The following is a 15,279-nucleotide window of genomic DNA, read 5'->3' as shown; positions in this document are numbered from 1 at the left end:
GAAATGCGGCCACTTGACGGACGCACGGGCGTCCAATACTTTCCGACTTCCGTGCCTGCATTCACCATCCGGAGGCTTCGGCTCAAATCGTCTATTCTGGTCCAAAGACTTCTTGGGAGGGTTACAGGCTGCAGTTCATGCCGAACTACGAGCGCCTGCTCGACGTGAGCACATCATTGGCACTTTTGCGTGAAGGCCAGCTCCTGCAAGTGAGCAGAGTGGCGCAGCGGAAGCGTGCTGGGCCCATAACCCAGAGGTCGATGGATCGAAACCATTCTCTGCTATGACTTTTAGATTCCTTTGCGTTGCGTAACAGAAAGCCATATGCTCTCAGAGACCTCACCTGCACTTGAGGACTTGAAAAACTGCAGCAGCCAGTTCGTTTTCTAAGCAATCGTAAAAGGCTTCTCACGCTGACTGAAGGAATATTTATCCATCCATCCATCCATCTATCTATCTGTATTTCTGTCTTTCAACATTTGTGAATGTCACTGTAGCCTGCAAACTCGTGCCCTTGCGAAAGGCTAGGACGAGGCAAATCACAGCTCTGGCAGAAGCTAGCATTGACAGTCGTTGGTCTCAACTGACAACAAGTGCACACATCAGCCTGCTTCCTGAACCAGCAGGCTTTTACCGTCCCCTTCGCCACTCTACACTTCCTTACCATAAAGAAAGGCAACAAGCAACCCATAACCCAGAGGTCGATGGATCGAAACCATTCTCTGCTATGACTTTTAGATTCCTTTGCGTTGCGTAACAGAAAGCCATATGCTCTCAGAGACCTCACCTGCACTTGAGGACTTGAAAAACTGCAGCAGCAAGTTCGTTTTCTAAGCAATCGTAAAAGGCTTCTCACGCTGACTGAAGGAATATTTATCCATCCATCCATCTATCTATCTATCTATCCCTATCTATCTGTATTTCTGTCTTTCAACATTTGTGAATGTCACTGTAGCCTGCAAACTCGTGCCCTTGCGAAAGGCTAGGACAAGGCAAATCACAGCTCTGGGAGAAGCTAGCATTGACAGTCGTTGGTCTCAACTGACAACAAGTGCACACATCAGCCTGCTTCCTGAACCAGCAGGCTTTTACCGTCCCCTTCGCCACTCTACACTTCCTTACCATAAAGAAAGGCAACAAGCAACCCATAACCCAGAGGTCGATGGATCGAAACCATTCTCTGCTATGACTTTTAGATTCCTTTGCGTTGCGTAACAGAAAGCCATATGCTCTCAGAGACCTCACCTGCACTTGAGGACTTGAAAAACTGCAGCAGCAAGTTCGTTTTCTAAGCAATCGTAAAAGGCTTCTCACGCTGACTGAAGGAATATTTATCCATCCATCCATCTATCTATCTATCTATCTATCTATCCCTATCTATCTGTATTTCTGTCTTTCAACATTTGTGAATGTCACTGTAGCCTGCAAACTCGTGCCCTTGCGAAAGGCTAGGACGAGGCAAATCACAGCTCTGGGAGAAGCTAGCATTGACAGTCGTTGGTCTCAACTGACAACAAGTGCACACATCAGCCTGCTTCCTGAACCAGCAGGCTTTTACCGTCCCCTTCGCCACTCTACACTTCCTTACCATAAAGAAAGGCAACAAGCAGAAGGAGGCGCCCAACGTGGGGCTCGAACCCACGACCCTGAGATTAAGAGTCTCATGCTCTACCGACTGAGCTAGCCGGGCCACTGCGGGGGCCGCAGCGCAAGACAGCCCGCCGGAGTCTGCAAGAAGAAATGCGGCCACTTGACGGACGCACGGGCGTCCAATACTTTCCGACTTCCGTGCCTGCATTCACCATCCGGAGGCTTCGGCTCAAATCGTCTATTCTGGTCCAAAGACTTCTTGGGAGGGTTACAGGCTGCAGTTCATGCCGAACTACGAGCGCCTGCTCGACGTGAGCACATCATTGGCACTTTTGCGTGAAGGCCAGCTCCTGCAAGTGAGCAGAGTGGCGCAGCGGAAGCGTGCTGGGCCCATAACCCAGAGGTCGATGGATCGAAACCATTCTCTGCTATGACTTTTAGATTCCTTTGCGTTGCGTAACAGAAAGCCATATGCTCTCAGAGACCTCACCTGCACTTGAGGACTTGAAAAACTGCAGCAGCCAGTTCGTTTTCTAAGCAATCGTAAAAGGCTTCTCACGCTGACTGAAGGAATATTTATCCATCCATCCATCCATCTATCTATCTGTATTTCTGTCTTTCAACATTTGTGAATGTCACTGTAGCCTGCAAACTCGTGCCCTTGCGAAAGGCTAGGACGAGGCAAATCACAGCTCTGGCAGAAGCTAGCATTGACAGTCGTTGGTCTCAACTGACAACAAGTGCACACATCAGCCTGCTTCCTGAACCAGCAGGCTTTTACCGTCCCCTTCGCCACTCTACACTTCCTTACCATAAAGAAAGGCAACAAGCAACCCATAACCCAGAGGTCGATGGATCGAAACCATTCTCTGCTATGACTTTTAGATTCCTTTGCGTTGCGTAACAGAAAGCCATATGCTCTCAGAGACCTCACCTGCACTTGAGGACTTGAAAAACTGCAGCAGCAAGTTCGTTTTCTAAGCAATCGTAAAAGGCTTCTCACGCTGACTGAAGGAATATTTATCCATCCATCCATCTATCTATCTATCTATCCCTATCTATCTGTATTTCTGTCTTTCAACATTTGTGAATGTCACTGTAGCCTGCAAACTCGTGCCCTTGCGAAAGGCTAGGACAAGGCAAATCACAGCTCTGGGAGAAGCTAGCATTGACAGTCGTTGGTCTCAACTGACAACAAGTGCACACATCAGCCTGCTTCCTGAACCAGCAGGCTTTTACCGTCCCCTTCGCCACTCTACACTTCCTTACCATAAAGAAAGGCAACAAGCAACCCATAACCCAGAGGTCGATGGATCGAAACCATTCTCTGCTATGACTTTTAGATTCCTTTGCGTTGCGTAACAGAAAGCCATATGCTCTCAGAGACCTCACCTGCACTTGAGGACTTGAAAAACTGCAGCAGCAAGTTCGTTTTCTAAGCAATCGTAAAAGGCTTCTCACGCTGACTGAAGGAATATTTATCCATCCATCCATCTATCTATCTATCTATCTATCTATCCCTATCTATCTGTATTTCTGTCTTTCAACATTTGTGAATGTCACTGTAGCCTGCAAACTCGTGCCCTTGCGAAAGGCTAGGACGAGGCAAATCACAGCTCTGGGAGAAGCTAGCATTGACAGTCGTTGGTCTCAACTGACAACAAGTGCACACATCAGCCTGCTTCCTGAACCAGCAGGCTTTTACCGTCCCCTTCGCCACTCTACACTTCCTTACCATAAAGAAAGGCAACAAGCAACCCATAACCCAGAGGTCGATGGATCGAAACCATTCTCTGCTATGACTTTTAGATTCCTTTGCGTTGCGTAACAGAAAGCCATATGCTCTCAGAGACCTCACCTGCACTTGAGGACTTGAAAAACTGCAGCAGCAAGTTCGTTTTCTAAGCAATCGTAAAAGGCTTCTCACGCTGACTGAAGGAATATTTATCCATCCATCCATCTATCTATCCCTATCTATCTGTATTTCTGTCTTTCAACATTTGTGAATGTCACTGTAGCCTGCAAACTCGTGCCCTTGCGAAAGGCTAGGACGATGCAAATCACAGCTCTGGGAGAAGCTAGCATTGACAGTCGTTGGTCTCAACTGACAACAAGTGCACACATCAGCCTGCTTCCTGAACCAGCAGGCTTTTACCGCCCCCTTCGCCACTCTACACTTCCTTACCATAAAGAAAGGCAACAAGCAGAAGGAGGCGCCCAACGTGGGGCTCGAACCCACGACCCTGAGATTAAGAGTCTCATGCTCTACCGACTGAGCTAGCCGGGCCACTGCGGGGGCCGCAGCGCAAGACAGCCCGCCGGAGTCTGCAAGAAGAAATGCGGCCACTTGACGGACGCACGGGCGTCCAATACTTTCCGACTTCCGTGCCTGCATTCACCATCCGGAGGCTTCGGCTCAAATCGTCTATTCTGGTCCAAAGACTTCTTGGGAGGGTTACAGGCTGCAGTTCATGCCGAACTACGAGCGCCTGCTCGACGTGAGCACATCATTGGCACTTTTGCGTGAAGGCCAGCTCCTGCAAGTGAGCAGAGTGGCGCAGCGGAAGCGTGCTGGGCCCATAACCCAGAGGTCGATGGATCGAAACCATTCTCTGCTATGACTTTTAGATTCCTTTGCGTTGCGTAACAGAAAGCCATATGCTCTCAGAGACCTCACCTGCACTTGAGGACTTGAAAAACTCCAGCAGCCAGTTCGTTTTCTAAGCAATCGTAAAAGGCTTCTCACGCTGACTGAAGGAATATTTATCCATCCATCCATCCATCTATCTATCTGTATTTCTGTCTTTCAACATTTGTGAATGTCACTGTAGCCTGCAAACTCGTGCCCTTGCGAAAGGCTAGGACGAGGCAAATCACAGCTCTGGGAGAAGCTAGCATTGACAGTCGTTGGTCTCAACTGACAACATTAAATTGCTCACTGCATTAGAAAGCAAGGCAGTGCCACTCACATCAACAATAAAGCATCTTAATGATTCAGAAGACACATCCTTACATATATTTTTATCAAATGTATATTAATTTATATTCTTTCTATAGCCTACATATCATATGTTTTCCTATTACCAAAATGACTTGAATTAATTTCTTAATTTTGTTCTTTTCATTAGGGAGGAATCAATGGGCGCTTCTCGTAATAGCAAAATATGGCCCATTGTGTACCGCTTGCCAGAGTTTCCTGTGGTTCTCATATAGAAAATTGATGAAAAGTCTGAGGATCTCATTGCTGTTTTGAGAAGTCACAGATCATTCAGGTCCTCTTTGACAACATGATTAAATACACTTAGTATGTATAACAATACAATTAAGTATGAACTTGAATCTTATTGGATGGTTTACTGTAAAAACATACTAAAGCACATATTAATGGACCTTTTTTTATGGGTCTGACTTCACAAATTTGTAATTTTAATTATGTGAAAATCAGTGAGTTTTAAACCTTGTAATCAGGACATGGTTGTTTTACTAAATTATGCATATTTTTCTCTATAATAAGTGTGTTTATTACTTTCGTATGATGGGGTTACTCCAGTAAAACAGCATAAATGGTTAATGTCATGTAAATGTTATAATTCCCTGCATTAGGGTGTCTACTAAGAAAAATATTAGAAAATATATTATGCTAAAAGGTAAGTTGTTGGATTTCATCCATAGTATTTGTCTTGTTTTTCTTTCACTTTGTTTCAGGTATCCTTCCAACAAACAAAACACAGCTGATTGCAGTGCTTTAATAAGAAGATGCCCATTTCTTGGAGACCACACAGGAAATGGCTATGTAAGTAACAATGTGTAATCAGTTCTGAATTAGAAATGGAGACCTCTGCACATATTTCAAAAAGCAATTGTGATCCCCACCTCCCCTTTCAGGAATCCTGGCAACTATACTACGAAACAAATTAAAAAAAGAAAGAAAACCGTTAGTTCATGAGACAGAAGTCCTGACAATGAGCGAAAGGTTTGGGAAGAAAGTAGAAGGAAGCAAAATAAATAATTATGAAGATGCTTGAATTAGGAAGACAAAACAACCAAAGGTTTGTAACCCATATCAATGAGTAAAAAGCTGATGAACAATTTTATTTAAATTTAAATTCACAGTTGGTGATAAAATGTTCCAGTGGACATTTATTGTCTATCAGTGCAGCTCACTACAGATGAAAGAATGCAAAAGGAAAGAGACGGGCAAGAATCTCCTTGATCTGTATGATGCAGCAAGACAAAGTGAAGTGGATGAAACACACAGAGGTACATCCAAACAAGTAGCATATTCTGCTGCACAATCTTATATTTCTTTATATTAATAAAGCTAGCTAAGTACACAACTTTTGCAGCCTTTTTGCAAGTTAATAATTTACATTTAGTTCCAGAACTCTGATTGGCTGATATGGTTGGCAAGCCATCATGTAATCTTTCCAAAAATGATGGCTTTTATATAAATGTTTATTTGTGCATATTTATTTTATTTGTCTTAAACTAACAGCTGCTACATTGCTTCTTCCCCATCTGTTGAAAGAGGAGACAGAACTCCTTTATGTGATAACAAGGTAAACATGTTTTTTTTATTTATGACTATTATTATTATTATTATTATTATTATTATTATTATCATAATCTTATTAGTGAGAATATGCACGCATTTTTATTTTCAAATCATAGTTCCTCAAATAAGGTTTGAGTCAGAATATAGAGCTAGCCATTATTTAATCTGCCTGAGACACACTGAATACCCAAACGTGATAAAAGCTGGAGTGACTGGAAACTGCACTGAAAATGTGTACCTGTAGGTAAAAGTTATTGTGAATATGAAAATATGAAAAAGCTTCCACACAGATTCATTTTGTTTTTTAAACACAGATCAAGTAATTTTGTATGTTTTACTGAAGGATCCTATAGCTACGACACCAGTCATTAAAATCTGTAGAAATCCCTTCCAGCTGGATGCAGAAATGTGTCTCATAATGGATGGACAACATTTGCTTGTTGAGGAACCCGAGGACCTCCCCTAAGGATTCGGTTACCTTTTTGCCTCCTATTTTGTTTACAATATAAAATATCCACAAAGAGTAAAAAATACCCTCCTATTCATTGTGAAATTCATTCTAGGCATTCAGAAAGGTCAGAAATCTCCACCTAGTATAGTATGTTTAATACACTTTCTTTTGGCATAGATTGGCAAGGTGTTAGATGTGTACCAGACGTGTTTATGTACCATATTTATTGTCTATATACTTAAGTATTATACACAGAAAAAATATAATTCATCAAATGTTTGTTACCAGCATCAAAATGATTTTAATACTATGCATGGATTGTTGTTTTTTAAATACTACCAGCATCAAACATTGTTTTACTTGTTGCATATGTTTTTTTAAAGGCTGCATTAAAATGGTTTTAATTGAATGCATACATTTTTTTTAAATACTACCAGCATTAAACATCGTTTTACTTGTTGCATATGTGTATTGTTTTTTTAAAGGCTACCAGCATCAAAATTGTTTTACTTTAATGTATTTATTGTTGTTTTTTAAAATACTACCAGCATCAAACATTGTTTTACTAGTTGCATGTATTTATAGTTTTTTAAAGGCTACCAGCATCAAAATGGTTTTACTTTAATGTATTTATTGTTGTTTATTCAAATACTACCAGCATCAAACATAGTTTTACTTGTTGCATATGTTTTTATAAAGGCTGCATTAAAATGGTTTTAATTGAATTTATTAATTGTTGTTTTTTAAAATACTACCAGCATCAAACATTGTTTTACTTGTTGCATGTATTTATAGTTTTTTAAAGGCTACCAGCATCAAAATGGTTTTAATTGCATGCATGGATTTTGTTTTTTAAATACTACCAGCATTAAACATCGTTTAACTTGTTGCATATATGTATTGTTTTTTTAAAGGCTACCAGCATCAAAATTGTTTTACTTTAATGTATTTATTGTTGTTTTTTAAAATACTACCAGCATCAAACATTGTTTTACTTGTTGCATGTTTTTTAAAGGCTGCATTAAAATGGTTGTAATCAAATATTTTTTTTTTAAGTACTACCAGCATTAAACATTGTTTTACTTGTTGCATATATGTATTGGTTTTTTTAAAGGCTACCAGCATCAAAATGGTTTTACTTGAATGTATGGATTGTTGTTTTTTTAAATACTACCAGCATCAAACATTGTTTTACTTGTTGCATGTTTTTTAAAGGCTGCATTAAAATGGTTTTAATTGAATTCATTCATTGTTGTTTTTTAAAATACTACCAGCATCAAACATTGTTTTACTTGTTGCATGTATTTATAGTTTTTTAAAGGCTACCAGCATCAAAATGGTTTTAATTGCATGCATGGATTTTTTTTTTTTAATACTACCAGCATCAATCATTGTTTTACTTGTTGCATATATGTATTGTTTTTTTTAAAGGCTACCAGCATCAAACATTGTTTTACTTGCCTGTATTTATTTGTAAATGCAATTTTATGATTATAATAGAGTTATGTACAATACTACACTATTTTGATCTATTTGAAATAAAAATATATATTTTAAATAATGTTTTACTGATGTTGATTTAACTAAATGTAAAGGCTAATTAGAATTATAAGTTGTGTTTTAAACTACCGACAACGGGCTTCTAAAAATCTGTGATATTAATTAATAATTGAAAAGCCAATAATTCGAATAATTTGGTATAACTATGCATCTGTATTGTTAGAGAAGGAGAAGCCCCAATATTGTTTTGCTGACTGCACTTTTCTCAGCACATTTCAATACACTGCACACAAAGTTCTCCAAATAAAAGCTATCATTATATGTGTGAGATATATTGATCAAGAAAAAACCCAGCTGTGAGTAAATTTATGTGAATGTTTATAAGAAAACAAAAAAGTTCCAAATAGAACCATAAGGTTCTTTAAGGATCCTTGTTTGCAAAAAGGTTCTAATAAGAACCTTTAAGGGTTCCTCCACAGTATCAACCCCAAGAACCCTAAAAGGTTCTTATTAGAACCTTTACTTCTTAGAGCAGGGGTAGTCAATAATTTTTGTGTCAGGGTCCAAATTTCTTGGTTAAGGTATAGTCAAGGTCCAGACATGGGGTGGGGGGGGGATGTCACAACTTCAAATTACCCTTTCCAACACACACAATTCTGTGAATTAGTAATATACCCCATCGCTTATATTTAGTGCATTCAACAAACTACACAAATAAAATGTTTAAATACTTGTATATATTAGTATTAAAACGGTTTCAGACCACTTACATTTAAATTTGTTAAAGATTATTGTAGTCATATAGATAAACATACACTTTCAAGCTGTTTGTGTCTTATTAAATTCAAGTTTTTTACCAATCCCCTTTGTCCCACTGTGCACTGCACAAAATTAGTGTTGAAAAATGAGGGCAGGGTGTATTGAGTAATTCAGAGTGGGGGGTCTGGGGGTGCTCCCCCAAAAGATTTTGACAACTGGAGACCTGAAATGCATGATTGAGTCTTTTCGAAGTCAAAAAACTAAACTCAAAATCTCCATGAAATCAGGCAGATTTGGACTCAAACATGTCTTTGCTTCACAACCACATATCACCAGCGAAAAACACACTATATATGCAAACTAGACATGGGGCCAGATTAAATCACAACTTTGGCTCACCCGCTATTAGAAAACTACACAACTATCCATATTAGCGGTTACATTTATGATTAGAAGAAAGTGGCATCTTACTAAAAATGAAGCCGCAACTGAGTACAGTTGTGTAGTTTTCTATTAGCAGGTGGGTCAAAGTTTTGATTTAATCTGGCCCATGGTTTCTGTTGCTTCTCAATCACAGATCTGTTTTGGTGGGTCTCTGTAATTGAAATGGGTGAGGATGCACAATTCTCGATGTGTCACTGCTGGAAATACGCGTCTGCATTGGAAATCAGCTTCCACTGCTGACGTAGGAGTTTCTAGGTAAACACAAGCTATGGCACCGGGGGTCATGTGTGTGCACTTTTATATTTTAGAGGCGAGGTTGACATCTGTCCACACGACAAACAATGCACATTTTAGCTGCTTATTTTTAGAAATCAGGAAAACCGAATACCTGTTATTGTTTTGTGTTTTTGACGAGTACAATGTGCCGCTCAACCGGGAATCTGCGAGCAATCAACTTGCTACTAACTGAACACTGGCTCTATATAGGACAGCCCATATTAATACATCACATCATATTGGCTAATAACCAGGAATTGCTGCGACTAGGTTCCACACTATAACAAGCACTGAGTGCAACAAACCTCCGTATCATTACATTAATATATATATATATATATATATAGATAAAAAGTTAATTAAAATTATTCTCACGGTCCAGTCAAAAGCGTCTGGCGGTCTGGATTTGGCCCGCGGGCCGCCTATTGACGACCTGTGTCTTAGAGTGTACGGGGACCTTATTATAAAGTGTGACTGATTTTATTTTGTAAACGTGTACAGCCATAATACAATTATATATTTTAGTCAAAATTATAACAGATTCTATGTACTAATTAAATATTTTTATGAAAATATTATAATAAGCAAGACTTATCTTTTACATACAATCTAAAGCAAAATGTAAAAGAGCACCTTTCAAAATTGAAACTTTACTGTCTTCTATCTATATTTGTTTAAATCTTTAAATAAATTGCTTGCTAATCTATTAATCATTTTACCTACTTTTAGAAATCCAAACTATCAGTATATTACAATATAATTTAGATTTAAACTTCTGTGATCTAATGCAATATAGGTGTACAGCAGAACTTGTTGAAAACAAGTCCAACTGTGAACAAATAATAAAAAGAGTTTTCTTATCAATTGTATAACAATCTAATTTAATTTGACCAATTAAAAAAAAGTTGTACAGTGTATAGGTCATAGGATTTAATCATTTAGCAGGGGGTAAATAATCAGCAAAGTTAAGGTTTAGTCAGTGATCACTATAATGAATACATAATCATTAATCAGTGTTTCTGTCATCTGTGTCAGACTGACTGTATTCAATTTAATCAATTACATCAGAATCGAGGGATAATTCCTCTGGAGTATCTTCACAATTTAAAAAATCCACATATTGACGAAGTGATGGCATTTTCCAGTTTTACACCCACCGTGTATGGAGGATAATCCATACCAAATTTAAAAATAAATACACAGAGTAAAGAATAAATAAATAAATAAATAGACACTTATTTATAAATTTACTTTTCCTTGTTGGCTACTTTTTCAGTTTGCCTGTAATCGATGTATATGTAATACTGTTGTCCCATAAGTCCATAAATTCAGAAAGGGATATACAAAATAAGTAACCATTACTTATTTAATGAAAAACAGGCAAACTGAAATAAGGAATATGTAACCATTACTTATTTCTTGAATAAAATGGAAACAGAAAGAAATACATGTTTTATTTTATACATGAAACTGAAAAAGTAACCTACAAAGAAATGTAAAAATAAGTAATAAAATGGATAACTGGGAAACAGAAAACATAAGAAACCATTACTTTTTTTTTTTTTTTCAAAAATAAGAAATAAGGATGAGCCCATTACTTATTTTTTGGGAAACCGTTGTTCAAAAATAAAAAATAAGAAATCATTACTTATTTTTTGAAAAATAAGGAATCAATCTCTCCTACTGCTTCTATGGCAATAGAAACATTTAGAGCAGAATTAAAATTAAAGAATTAAAAATAAAATCATGGAAGATGCCATAAAGGACCTTAGGAGACAATAAATAAATAATAATAATTATAATTATTATTAATAATAATAATAATAAATAAAGAAACTCTGCAGCTGCAATTTAATGAGTCTGAAAATCTTCAGTAAAATGTATTGCTCCACTAGACATATATCTGAATTTAATAATCCAAATAGATAATTTAAAATGGAATTGTATAATTTTATATGTATATATAAAATCATTCAAATTATGTCATGAAAAGCCTTTTTAAGCTGATGTTCTTTTTATGCTTATAGAATATGAGAATATAAAACATTTTTTTAGATTACATTAAAATAACCTTTTAGAGAGTCTTATTATTGTTTGGGAAAAACATTAGAAAAATGTACATGCAAAATTGAACATATAGCTAAAGAATTATGGCTCAATACATACATGCATACATAAATATTGAATAAATGAAAATAAATACTGAAATTGATTCATATATTTATTAATGTATTTAAACATATAGGGCTTGATATTCAAACATCCCACAATTTCCATGCAAAATGAGTGCCGTGCAAGAAAATAGGAGAGCTATTCAATGGTGCAGATCTTTGCGCAACATTGGAAAATAGCATTGTTTTCCTGTGTCCCGCAAGCCTGTTTGTGCTTCGCAAACCCGCTTGCTCCACTCCACAGTGTACTATTATCCCCACTGTTTGAATACAGTTTTACTCAGTTATTGGATGTGTGCTAATATCGCACAGAAATGGGTATATTCAGTCAAATTAAGGCTTTCACGCAATTCACGCAAGTCAATTGTGCTATGCACATGTATAATGTCAGCCCGGAACATTTGCATCTCATTTTTCCAATTACAGAGTCATTACCATATGTTAATAAGCCACAGCATTAAAGGAGCAGGACTCTACAGGTGGATGAATGACGGCAGTGTGCTGGACAGAGGCGAGTGCCATGTTTCACATTCTGTTATTTGTACACATATACACACACACATCTAATCAGAATTCACATCTGGCATCAGCTCACACTGTGCAGTGCACTTGGAACTGGACACATCCTGAATGCAGACCTCCTCGGTAATATAGTGGTGCACACCTCTATGCCATTGTCCTGACAGGGCATACACATAGTATTGCACTACAAACACAATATTGTGGACATAGTAGTAATAAATATTACTCCCAATACCCATAGCTGTCTGTATGTATGTAGGTCATCACAGAATCAAACATAATAGTATGTACATTACTGCTGCTGTGTGTCCAACTCAGGTCTGTAGCACCTAGTGCTGTGTACTTGCCATAGCCTTTGGATTTCCATAAGTAAGCTTGTTTTTATCTTTTGAAAATATGTAACTTACACTGCACAAAGGGATGATTTGTTTATTTTACTTGTTGTGTTGTTATTAAATTCAGTGCACATTTGGATGTCCTATTGTTATTATTATTACATTTCTTACATTTAGTTTGGCTGAATTTGATTAATGATCCACTCTTAACTGGATATCAGTGAGTTCATTTTCCTTGCATTGTCAAACATTTACAAGACGTTATTGTTCCCTGTACCGTGTTATTGAAAAGAGAAGCTGTATAAAAGTCTTATTAATTGACTTATAATTGTTCGATCTTGTTTAACTTCAGGAATATATATATATTATATATAATTTTTAAAATAAAATAAATTACAGCACATTTCAGGATTCAAATTCAGAACACCTGATTCACAGCACTGTTCCTTAAACACTGTGCCAATGGAGATGAGTATTGTATCCTGAAACCTGTTTTAAATAGCCTACAGCCACCACAAATAACTCTTAATTAGTTGTATATGACTCCACTATTGGAATTAGTCACAAATAAATTTAGAAATAATAAGAAATTAGAACAAGTGTGTGTGTGTGTGTCCAACTGTTGCTGTCAGAGTGAATTAAAGAGGAGGCGAGAAAGCAGTCAAATGAGTATTGAAAATGTTTCAATTCAGAATCGATATACGAATTGAAAAATCTATATTATTGACAACTCTAGTAGGCTCCCCAATTCATATTGCAAAAATATCTAGCTTGGCCTAAATGATTGATAAAATGAGCTATTGCTGAAAACTTCAGCCTGAAATGAATACAGTGTTGTTCTATTATTTTGTGTAGGCAGTAGGTTGGCTGGCATTTTCTTCAAATTCAGCTACATTTGCTGTAAAAATAAGCATTTGGAAGAAGAGTTAATAATAAGACTACAGAATAAAAATGCAAATTTGCAGTATGTTATGAGGCCAAGACTATGACAAAACGAGCCAAGCAAAACCTACGAAATGCATTAAATAATAGAACATTTCTTATTGTCTATTTTTTTCTTATAATTTCTCTATGCTGTTACATATTTATTTTCTAGAATGGAGCAATTGTAACTTAATTCAATTTCCCCTTGGGGTCAATAAAGTATTTGTGATTCTGATTTAAAAAAATAATAATTCATTCATATTTTTTAATTAAAAGGTATAAAGACAGATATTTCCCCGACGCACTCAAGCTCCAGATACGTGGGCTGCTTTCTGATGTCCTGACCTCTGGACTGGAGCAGCAGAATGGTGAGGTGAGTTTGGCAGCGAGTGGCTCCGAGCCCCCAGAGAAAGTACCATGAGCTGGCTCCTTGTATGCTATGTATGCTGAGTTGGGGAACATGGTGGCGGTGACATCAGCAGCACAGCATCATCACAGATGAATCTCTACCGGAGGCCAGTTATCCCATGGAGCGGACCACCCACTTGTTTTTTGGCAGGACAATAAAAGACATTTTCCCGCTCTCGCACAAGCAGCAGAAGACTACCTCTGTGCAGTGTGTAGTGTAGATAGTGAGTGACTTTTTAGCACAGCGGGGAATATTGTAGAGGAGAAGAGGAACAAGCTGTTTGCCAAAAATGCGGAGATGCTTATATTTATAAATAAAAATCTGCCATTGATGCTTAAAAAGTAAGCTTTGTGAGATTTGAATCAACTAATCTCTATCCCCCCTCTCCCTTTCTCTACCCAACTCTCTACCCCTCTAAAAGACCACAAAAACTGCCTGAGCTTTCCAGAACAAAAGGCGGCTACTCCAGAGTTTAACATTGACTCATGATGCAAAAGCAGTGCAGCTGTGTTTCTGTTAGTGTCAGCTGTGTTTCTTGACATCCCAAACGATGTGAACTTGAACACTTATTGGCTTCCCGACAAAGTGGCTGGTAAAATTGACAGATTTACCCACCACTGGCTAAATCTACCCGCATTTGGAAGGTGGCGGGTGTTAATTTTATTCCCTGGTCCTGACCAAGATAGGCAGCAGGAAGTCGTTATGACAAAATACAATATAACAAATGCAAGTACTCTAATAATAGGAAAAACAAAAATAAATCACAGCCATCATAGAAACAGCAAAATTAAAAACATTGACAAGTCAAGGAATCAGCCTCAAAATCCCTCATCAGTGATTTACAAGTTTTTCCAATTTAAATCTATTTTTTAAGATGTTCCAAGCTGATGGGGAAGAGTACATGAAAGCCCTATTTCCAAAATCCATTTTAACATTTGGTACAGTTAGCAAAATAATGTCCTGTGAATGGACTTTTTTTTTTTAAAGCATAAATAAGAAGGTAGCAAACCCATAATGGCTTTATAATTAAAAATATACCAGTGATGGAGTCTGCGGGAAGACCAGCCAACCCCAGCATATGAAGTGCAATGGTGTGTAAGTGCTTTGCAGTTTAAAATAAATCTCAATGCTCCATGGTAAAGGGTGTGTAACAGCCAATAATGTAATAACTACCATTAATGTAATACATTTTCCGTTCTTAATGTAATAAATGTCAATAATGTAATAACTTACCAATAATGTAATACAATTTCTGAACCAATAACGTAATAACTTTTTGCCCAAAATGTAATAAGTTGTTACATTATTGGCTGGGTTAATAAAAATAATTACATTTGTAATAA

The 15,279-nt window shown here is 37.4% G+C and overlaps 5 non-coding genes across 5 annotated transcripts; 3 read left to right on the top strand and 2 right to left on the bottom strand.

The window, feature by feature from the left end:
- The first annotated feature begins 212 nt into the window (after positions 1 to 212).
- Positions 213 to 284, top strand: trnam-cau (transfer RNA methionine (anticodon CAU)). The gene has a single exon. It is a non-coding gene; the product is annotated as a tRNA-Met (tRNA).
- Positions 285 to 1,617: 1,333 nt separating this feature from the next.
- trnak-cuu (transfer RNA lysine (anticodon CUU)) lies at positions 1,618 to 1,690 on the bottom strand. The gene has a single exon. It is a non-coding gene; the product is annotated as a tRNA-Lys (tRNA).
- Positions 1,691 to 1,949: 259 nt separating this feature from the next.
- Positions 1,950 to 2,021, top strand: trnam-cau (transfer RNA methionine (anticodon CAU)). The gene has a single exon. It is a non-coding gene; the product is annotated as a tRNA-Met (tRNA).
- A 1,783-nt stretch (positions 2,022 to 3,804) lies between these two features.
- Positions 3,805 to 3,877, bottom strand: trnak-cuu (transfer RNA lysine (anticodon CUU)). The gene has a single exon. It is a non-coding gene; the product is annotated as a tRNA-Lys (tRNA).
- A 259-nt stretch (positions 3,878 to 4,136) lies between these two features.
- Positions 4,137 to 4,208, top strand: trnam-cau (transfer RNA methionine (anticodon CAU)). Its single transcript has one exon. It is a non-coding gene; the product is annotated as a tRNA-Met (tRNA).
- The last annotated feature ends 11,071 nt before the right edge of the window (positions 4,209 to 15,279 follow it).

Source organism: Amia ocellicauda, chromosome 12 (assembly GCF_036373705.1).
Source record: "Amia ocellicauda isolate fAmiCal2 chromosome 12, fAmiCal2.hap1, whole genome shotgun sequence".
NCBI lineage: Eukaryota > Metazoa > Chordata > Actinopteri > Amiiformes > Amiidae > Amia > Amia ocellicauda.
The sequence above is the reverse complement of the archived record's forward strand: the minus strand, read 5'-3'. Positions and strand labels throughout refer to the sequence as shown.